Genomic DNA, 9,010 nt, shown 5'->3' with positions numbered 1-9,010 from the left:
TTTGAAAGATCATAATATGGCAAGGTTCCACCAAAACCTAGCATAAACTAGAACAAAGGAAAAATGGTCTTCATTGGAAAGTCAACATTTAGACCCCGAGTGGAGGGTTGGGAGACGAAGACCTGTAGAACCAGACAGGAAGTTATTCATCTCTGTCTCCAAGTATCTGGCACACATCTCCAAAAATATAAATACGCCTCTGATACTTTCTTGGGGAATGAATTGAGTCTATGTTTAAAAAAAAGTTAAGAAAAAAATACTGAGGAGAGGCCCTGATTTTCATGCTACCTATTACCTATGATTTGGATTATCTGGATGAATCTCCTTTTAAAAAATGCTTAAATGTCATTTTATTCTTGCATTTAAATGTTGATATTAAGTATATTTTCCTAAAGGACCAAAGCCAAGTTGGGGTTTTATTAAAACAAACAAACAAAAACTTACCAAAGTTCACAGCAAGTTTAAAACGTTTTATAACGTCTCGACCAGGACCGCATTTTCCCTCCTCATTTCCTTGCAAAATCCTGCTCAGCCATTCAAGTCCTCGCTCAGATCAGCTTCCCTGCAACTCCCTCCCTACCTCTGCGTCAATGTAGCGTGTTCCTCTTTGCAGAAGCTGTAAGCCCTCTGCCGCCATTACGGCGTCGGCACTGTTGGCACGCTTGTCTCTTCACCAGGTTATAAAGAGAGAAAACCCACCTTTCTCTTTTTAATCTTCAGGACCTGACACTTAGTGGGTACCCAAATTAATAACTAACACCTCTGACTCATACTCTCTCAAGCAATTCCTTTTCTCCAAGGTGAAAATATTTGAAGTTTGCAGTTCTTCACGTGAAATTCAAACAAATATCCTCCACACCTATTTTTGTGCCCATTTTCCCTAGGAAGAACTAGCCTTCCAAGGCAATTAATTAGGTAAGTCCCTCTTTCCAACCTATTTTTTTTTTTTTGGAAATGACATTTATTTCATTAAAATAAAAGTATGCATCTATAAGTAAAACTAAATTTCAAAAAAGGCAACCAAACATGATTCTTAATGACATAAAAACAAACCCCCTGAAACTAGATCAGGTGAAAATAAACAGAGTCTTGTACTTGAACATCCTTTTAAAGAATTTAACAATGCTGAGACTCTGAACTTCCACTTGAAAAATCTCCAGGAAAGGAAAGCTCATGAATCAAGTGAAGGCGAACAGCTATTCAAAAGAACGTATTTTTGTACTTGATTTGCTCCAATTTCTGCCCCGGGGATCGCTCCCATCCTCCTGCCCACTCCCTAAGAGATGGGGTGAAACGTGACCGCCAGCTGGATTGTGCTGACCACAGAACAGTCCCCAGGCTTCCTACCCTGGGTGCTGCCGCCTACAAGAACCTGCCGAGATTCAGATAGGCGGAAACCAAGTACTTCCCTTCAGCAGTGAATCGGCTTAAGAAGGAGCCTTTTCTGTAAACAGTTAGTCCAGGCTCCTAACTACTTCCCAGTGTCTTTATCGAACACGTGGATTATTTTATTTCCTCGGGCAGGAACCCACGCTGGATCTGCTGAATCGTTGGTAACACTGTGAGGTATGTTGAGTTGAGCAGGTCCTCTCCCATTTCCTCCAAGCCGCTAAAGCACTGCAAAATTTGGCGCAGTTTGAACAATCTGTATTTCAACCCTCCACTCTATCTCCATCTAAATGTAAATATATCCTGGGTCTTCTACATATAGTTTTGCAAGATCATCAAATTACAGTGGATCCAAACCAGTGCTTTTTTCTTTCCTCTTCCTTCCTTCCTTCCTTCCTTCCTTCCTTCCTTCCTTCCTTCCTTCCTTCCTTCCTTCCTTCCTCCCTCCCTCCCTCCCTCCCTCCCTCCCTCCCTCCCTCTCTCCCTTTCTTTCTTTCTTTCTTCTTTTTTGCTTGGGATATCCAAGACTTGAAGAAGATCACCAAAGGAATTGTATTTTTTTTTTCACACTCTGACCGTAGGATCCACTTCCTACATCCGTGACCAGACAGACTGCTCATGTAGGGTGCTGCTGGAAACATGCCAGGAGGTGTTAGCTGTGTAATTCCAGGCTTGCAGGAAATATCCTTCCTCCATGAATACTATCACCTTCAAAGGGTGCTATCTTCTCTTCGCGCTTTGTAAACCAATCCATTGAGGAAGTCAGCTGCCACACAAAATGTCGCCCCAGTAAAGTATTCTGAATACTAAGGGCCACCTCACATACAGCAGGTAAAGAGTGTCTTTAGTTCTTCAGGAAATATGAAGAGTAAAGTTCCTTAAAATAAGCTCCTTAGCATTATGAGTCCAGGCAAGCCAACAAAGCCATTTTGAGATGCGCCCTAGCGGCACCAGGCACCTTCAGGTCACTCCCTACCCCTCGCCGAGCGCTCCCGGGAGAACCGCAAAACTATGAGTGCAAGGCAAGGAGGGCGAGGAAGAGGCTTTTGTCCACCATGCATACCCAGGGCCTCACCATCAGGAGACAGAAAGAGGGTTGGGCTGCTGTGGGATCCTGGGACTGCCCTTGGCTCATCCTGGGCAAGGGGCTCCAGAGCCAGGAGAGAGCGGGGCAGGAGATAAAAGACACCGGGAATAGGCGCGACTCCTCCCTGTTCCCCGCCCCCCCACAGACCCACTTATAAAATTAACTTCCGTAACCTGTTTCTTATATTGCTACTGCTCTGTCTTCATTAAATCTTCATTAATTCTTTCTGACTACAGGATAGCATCTGTTTTCTTACTTTGGTATTTAAACTTTCCCATCATGTGTCACCAAACTACTTTCCAAATTTTAATTCTCATGTAACCCCTTTTCATGTGGTCTAAATTCCAATCAAACCAAACACCAGTCATTGTTTGTATAGTTTCATTTACCCAAAGGAATGTCCTTGCTCACATCGTTTCCCCTGCCTCGAAAGCTTTTCCTCATCTTCAATATACAAAGGTTCAATTTCTATCCATATTTTGAGACTCAATTTTGAGTCACCAATGTTGGAATTTCCCATCATAAACAATCTCTCCTTGGCCACATTCATAAAGCGATTTATCAGGACTTGTCTGATGGCAATTAACACTTTCTGATTGTATTATTGTTACCTAAACATGCATTATTAGGGCCGCTCTCAAGATCAGAGAGAGAACGTTTGGGTAAGAGATGAGGGCTAGCTGAAGTACTGGCTTGGTGATAGATAAGGTTGAGCTGTAATTGCACTAATACTTGTATTTAGTTTCTTAGCTATTAAGACACCCCTACAATGGGTTGACCTATTAGGAATTTATTAACTTGCGTCCACATTGTGATGTCTTCTCCTTCCTCCTGATTTCTGGCTTCTACCAGTAGCATCTCTCTGTGTCCAATTTCCTTTGTTTCAGCCGTATTGTATAAAGGCCCACCCTCATTCAGTTTAGACACACCTTAATTAATAATATATTCAAAGGTCCTATTAACAAACAAATTCACACTCACTGGACCAAGGGTTGGGGCATGAACTTGCCTAATTCCCAACAACAGGCAAGGGACATTTTGTCCCCTGATACATTCTAACAATCAGGGAATCCTGAAGTTCAAAGCCTTGCTTAGCAGCACTCTTGCTCCTTTTCCACCGACCTCCCCCTGCTGACCTCCTTTCACTGAAGTTCTGAGAAAAAGAAAGGAGGAAATAAAAATCTCACCCAAGGAGAATGTGTCTGAAAATCATAATGAAGACTCATTCTGTGTCTCAGTTTTCACATCATTTGTAGAAGTATCTTTTTATCTCCTACACAGTCTTCTTATTTTCTGTTAATTTCTCATGGGATGATCAGACTGGCAGGTTAGGTTTATAGACAAAATTGAGAAACCTGCATTCAACTCCTCAGCACTAATAAAACTGATTTTAACAGTTTCTAAAAATTGACATGAAGACAACTAACCCTGACTTCCTCTGAATTGTAGTCAACTGTGTGCCAAGGGACCTCTTGTATGCACAGACAGGCCTTGGAGAAGGGTCCTAGCTTTGGGCCCAACAACTATTTGCCAGACAAAGATATTCTTGCTCAACCCTTCTGAGATCTGTTTTCTCATGTAAAAATCAAGATACAGTGCAGAGGGTTTTCAAGGTTATAATGAGACCCTGGCTAGGAAAGCAGTGTAGAGCATAAAGTTCTGCATGCCCACTGTGTCATATTAAGTTCCTGTATTGTCCTAATCTCCTCCATCTTTACCAGGCTCAGCACCCCAAAGATGGGATGAGTGGAAGAAGGCACACATGTGAGAAGAAGAGATTTTCATGGAGCCTACTTTGTTCATACTCAGTGTTTCTCCTGATTGTATAAAGGCCCCTGTTGCAGGTCAAGCCACCCTTAAGGAGGAGACCCCCACAGTGTTATCTTATGTTTATAGACAGGGAAATGTGCAGCCAGTGTACCTGGAACAGTATGTGTGCTGACGTATATAAATTAAGCTTCTAGGATAAAAAACCCTTAGAATACCAAATCCAAAACACCACAGAATTGATCCAATAGTTTTGGTAGCTCTGTGCCAATCACACCATCTCCTCCCTTAATCTTAAAGCTGCTGATGATGAGTAGCAACCTATAAAAGGGAGAAGATGAAACAAGGAAGTTCCAGTGAGGTCTTCTCTGTCTACTCTGCCTTCTGTAAGCAGAACTCCTCCAAGTTCAACACTTGGATTAAGTTCCAAGCTGAACAGTGCATGTATTCATGATAAGAAAGGAAACAAGTTGAACAACAGTGCCTGATATATATGAGTAAATCAGTACATATTTGTTAAAAAAAATAGCACCCACCATGTTTCAAGCAACAGAAATACAAAACTCATAGTATAGCAGGAAAAACCAATGTATATATATGTGCATGAAGGAATGTTAAGTAGATCTATTCCATTGTCCCAGGATCACTCAACCTCAATGTTAATGACATTTTTGTTGTGGGGCCTGTGATAGTCAATTTCATTCATCAACTTGGCTAAATTGTGGTATAAAGTTGTTTGGTTGAGCAAATGCTGGTCTGATGGTCACTGTGAAGGTATTTCATAGATGGATTTGCATCTATACTTAATTGATTAAATTATTACAGGACAAAGGCAGTGGATTCTTTTACCTGATATGCTCAATGACCAATTTCTGAGACACCAGGGTTTCAAAGGAAAAAAATGTATATAACTAGGCACATAGTAGGAAAGCAAATGGCCAATCCACCCAAAATCTGTCTCTGCCAACTGCAGAAATCTGAGAGTTTTATAAGAGAAAAAGATGGGCAGAGTTTAGGATAATGAGCACAGTGGTCTCAGATGATGTAATTAGAGGTGGTCTAATTATTGAGCGTGTGCAGGTTGCTTACATGTTTAAAATAGCAGAATGAGTTACAGATGACTTGTAGGTTAAAGTCTATGCATATGTCAGGCAGGCCCATTTCGGTTAGGTACAGTTTCAGTTTTTAAGATAACTTTGGACTTTGGGTGCATTAGTTCTGGGCTGATCCAAGACCCTTCATTCATAACATTAGGGGCTGTCTTTAGTGATTACAAGACTCTGAAGTTGAAAAACGGTATAACTGGCTTGGCCACATTCATAAAGCAATTTATTAGGACTTTTTACAATCCGGGGGTTGGGGGGGAGAAGATAAAGGCTATACTTCAAGGCAGCTGGATTATAATTTAGAGATTTCAAGTATTTCCCTTTGTCTTCTCCGATATACTGGAGAGCAAAAAGGAATATCTATATAATGATTCAGTAATCAGAATCATCCATGAAATCCTCATTTCTTAGTTTCAGATTTGCATCTATACTCAATTGATTACAACTATGGCTGATTGCATCTACAGTCAACAAAGGAAATTGCCTTCAGTAATGAGGGAAGTCTCACTCATCCCAACACTTGGAGGTTTTAAAGCCATAACTGAGGATTTCAAATGTCAGAGATAATTTCTACCTCTACTTGAGGCAACTTCACCTGGGGAATTCAACTTCAACTTCATAAGAGTTTTCAACATAGGCCTGTTTTACAGAATCCAGATTTTCCAATCCCCAGAGTCGTGGAAACCAATTCCTTTAATATATACATTTAACTCTATCAGTTCTGTTTCTCTGGAGATCCTTGACCAACATCAGAGATGCCCTATATTGGATGTTTAGCAGCATCTCTGGTTCTACCTACTAGATGACAGTTGAAATACCCCCACCCTAGTTGTGACATTGTCTTCAGACATTGCCAAATGTTCCTTTGAAATAGGGGAGGAATACAATTTTCCTGCCTGAGAATCATTGCCCTAGGTTCAGGATTAGGGCCTGGAACCCAAAACTGAGGACAGAGAAGATTCAAGTTTTCCACTCCCTGAATTCAGATACAAACTCCATTCTTACTAACAGCCTATCGAAATGGTACTGCTTCTCTGGCTGCCATCCCTGTCCCTTCCCAGGCTATTTAAAGGAAGAGTAGGAAAGAGGGGGAAAGAGAAAGGCATGCTTTCGTCACCAGCTGGGGAAGGATGGAACCCACCTCAATAAGAGGGCTTCTAAGAGGATTTGTCACCAAAAACGACAAAAGAGGATCACTGCAGCAACTGCAGGCAAGAAAAGATCTTTCTGACTCCCTTACTCTCTGACTCAAGTTGCAAGAGAAAAGAGAGAGACCCAGAGACAGAAAGTGGCAGAGAAAATAGGGAGACAAGGCCTTCTGCCATGTCAAGTCTTTGGACCTAATCCAAGTTGAATATGAGATAAGCAATGCAAACTTCAGGAAGAGAATTCCCTTCAGGCCAAGATGTAGTAACAGATTTACAACCTCTTACTCAATACAACAAAATCACAATCAGACAGAAAATTGAAACAATAGTTTTCAATATATTGGACATCAAGTGATGAATGCTAGTGATCCCTGAGAGGTGGGAAATAAATGAGGTGAGTCCTCTGATTGCCCAGTTTACTGCCTTGAGAGAGTATTCAGGCCACGGTGCAGAGAGGGAGAGCCCATAGTCACCCTGAATGGAGGAAAGGATACTGAGTCTGAGACCAAGGTGGCTAGGGCTGACAAGACAGAGCACTGGAGAGATAAATGATGTAAAAACTGTAATTAAGGTAGAGCTTGTCAGCTTGGAGAGACTATATTCTGCCAACATAGAATTCAACTATATGCTGCCAACAAGAAACACATTTTAAATATAAAAACACAAATAGTTTAAAAGTGAAAGTATGAGAAAGAAGATATTATTCTAACATTAATCAAAAAAAAATTCAAGTGCCTCTATTAATATCAGACAAAATAGGTTTCAGGGCAAAGAATATTATGAGAGACCAAGAAAGTCATTTCATTTTTTTAAAGGGTCAATTCTTCAGGAGAACATGACAGTCTTAAATGTCTGTGCACCTAAAAACAGGACATCAAAATGTATGAAACAAAAGCTTATGCAGTTACAAGAAGAAATGGGCAAAATAATTCTGGAAAAGAAGAATAATGTTACAAGGATGACTTTATCCAAATTCAAGACTTACTATAAAGCTTTGGCAATTAAGGCTGAGGTATTGGAGTCAAGACAGAGAAGCAGATAATTGGAAAAGAATAACGAGACCAGAAATAGCCCTACACATATGTAGACAATGGATATTTGACAAAGGTGTAAAGATAATAAGAATGCTTGCTCTTTTCAGCAAATGGTGCCAATGGGGGGTAAAAAAAGAACTTGGATCTTGTTCTCCACCACATACAACTATTAACTCAAACTGAATTGTAAATGCTAAAAATATAAGTATTTATCAGAAAGCATAGGAGGAGAAAATCTCTCTGACCTTAAGTTAGGCAAAGATTTCTTAGATACAATTCCAAAAGCATGATTCATAAGGAGTAAAAAAAAAAAATAGTTTTTACTTCATTGAAATTAAAAACCTCTGTTTTTTCAATTTTCATTTTTTTTTTCACTAAGAAAATGAAAATCAAGACATCTGAGTGATACTGAGGTTCACTCACTGCTCAGCGTGCTCTGGGGAGCTTTTTCAAGAAAAAAGGACCCTTTTCCCATGGTGATGCTACAAAGCTATATAGTGATGACCCTCAGGTATCTAAGATGCCCATGTGCAGGATGAGGACAGGTAAGCTGTAAGCGGGAAAGCAGGAGGGTGTAAGTCCATGGCAAATCCTTGAAGATAAAGTAAAAATTTTCAACACTGTTCTAAAGGCTAAGCTTTACACTAAGATAAACTCTTATTTTGTATCTAGTTGGTTTTGAATGGCTTTGTATAGTGCTTTACAGTCAGAATGTTAAAATCCAGACAAATTATTTGATTAACAGAATGATTTTTTAAATGCTGACTAATTTTGTTTAATGAAACAAAATTTTTCTGTTATCAATGAAGTAAAACTAAACTTAAAATAATCAAATTTTATTTTTTAATTTTATTTTTTGCTACATCTTCCCAAGACCTGGCAGTGGCCTGGTTACTATTAGCAACAGTGTAGAGAACAAGTACTTTGACTTCAAGAATATTTCTCAGGCCAGTCTGGACTGGTTTAGTATTCATTACTCCAGTCTAATTCCATCAGCCTGGCCCGTGTGTCCTGGAGAGTGAGCGGCTGCAGGCTCAGGGACCTCCCCAAATGTGCTTTCAGCCTGAGGGCCACATTTTGTCGTCAATCAAGGGAAGGATTTTCTCAAATTGGTTCACTCCTTCCACTAGAAGACACTTGTAGGCAAAGACACAAGATGCAATGGGGAAACACTGATGGGCAAATATTCACTCACACTGGACAAGCAATTTATGCTTCCTGAGTGAGTAATTACCCATTAGAGAGATTATTTTTGCTTGAACCCAAATGAGATTCTTTCCTAACCACCATCACTACCAACTGTTCCAGATTACATACCCAGACAACTAATTAGGTAGCTAGATTGGAGGAAACTCAGGGCACCCTGAAAGACTTCTTGTGTCTGTGTTCCAGAAATCAGTACCTTCATCAGAGGCAGCCAAGTTATAAACAGATAAGCAAGAGGTTGGAGAAAAGGACAAGAATATGAGAATATACCAC

At 40.3% G+C, this 9,010-nt stretch overlaps 2 pseudogenes; one reads left to right on the top strand and one right to left on the bottom strand.

The window, feature by feature from the left end:
* Nucleotides 1-1,276: 1,276 nt before the first annotated feature.
* LOC143651456 (NHL repeat-containing protein 3 pseudogene) lies at nucleotides 1,277-3,026 on the bottom strand (annotated as a pseudogene).
* A 5,040-nt stretch (nucleotides 3,027-8,066) lies between these two features.
* LOC143651455 (receptor-type tyrosine-protein phosphatase alpha pseudogene) overlaps nucleotides 8,067-9,010 on the top strand; it is a 43,682-nt pseudogene continuing 42,738 nt past the window's right edge.

This window comes from Tamandua tetradactyla, chromosome 12 (genome assembly GCF_023851605.1).
Source record: "Tamandua tetradactyla isolate mTamTet1 chromosome 12, mTamTet1.pri, whole genome shotgun sequence".
NCBI lineage: Eukaryota > Metazoa > Chordata > Mammalia > Pilosa > Myrmecophagidae > Tamandua > Tamandua tetradactyla.
The sequence above is the reverse complement of the archived record's forward strand: the minus strand, read 5'-3'. Positions and strand labels throughout refer to the sequence as shown.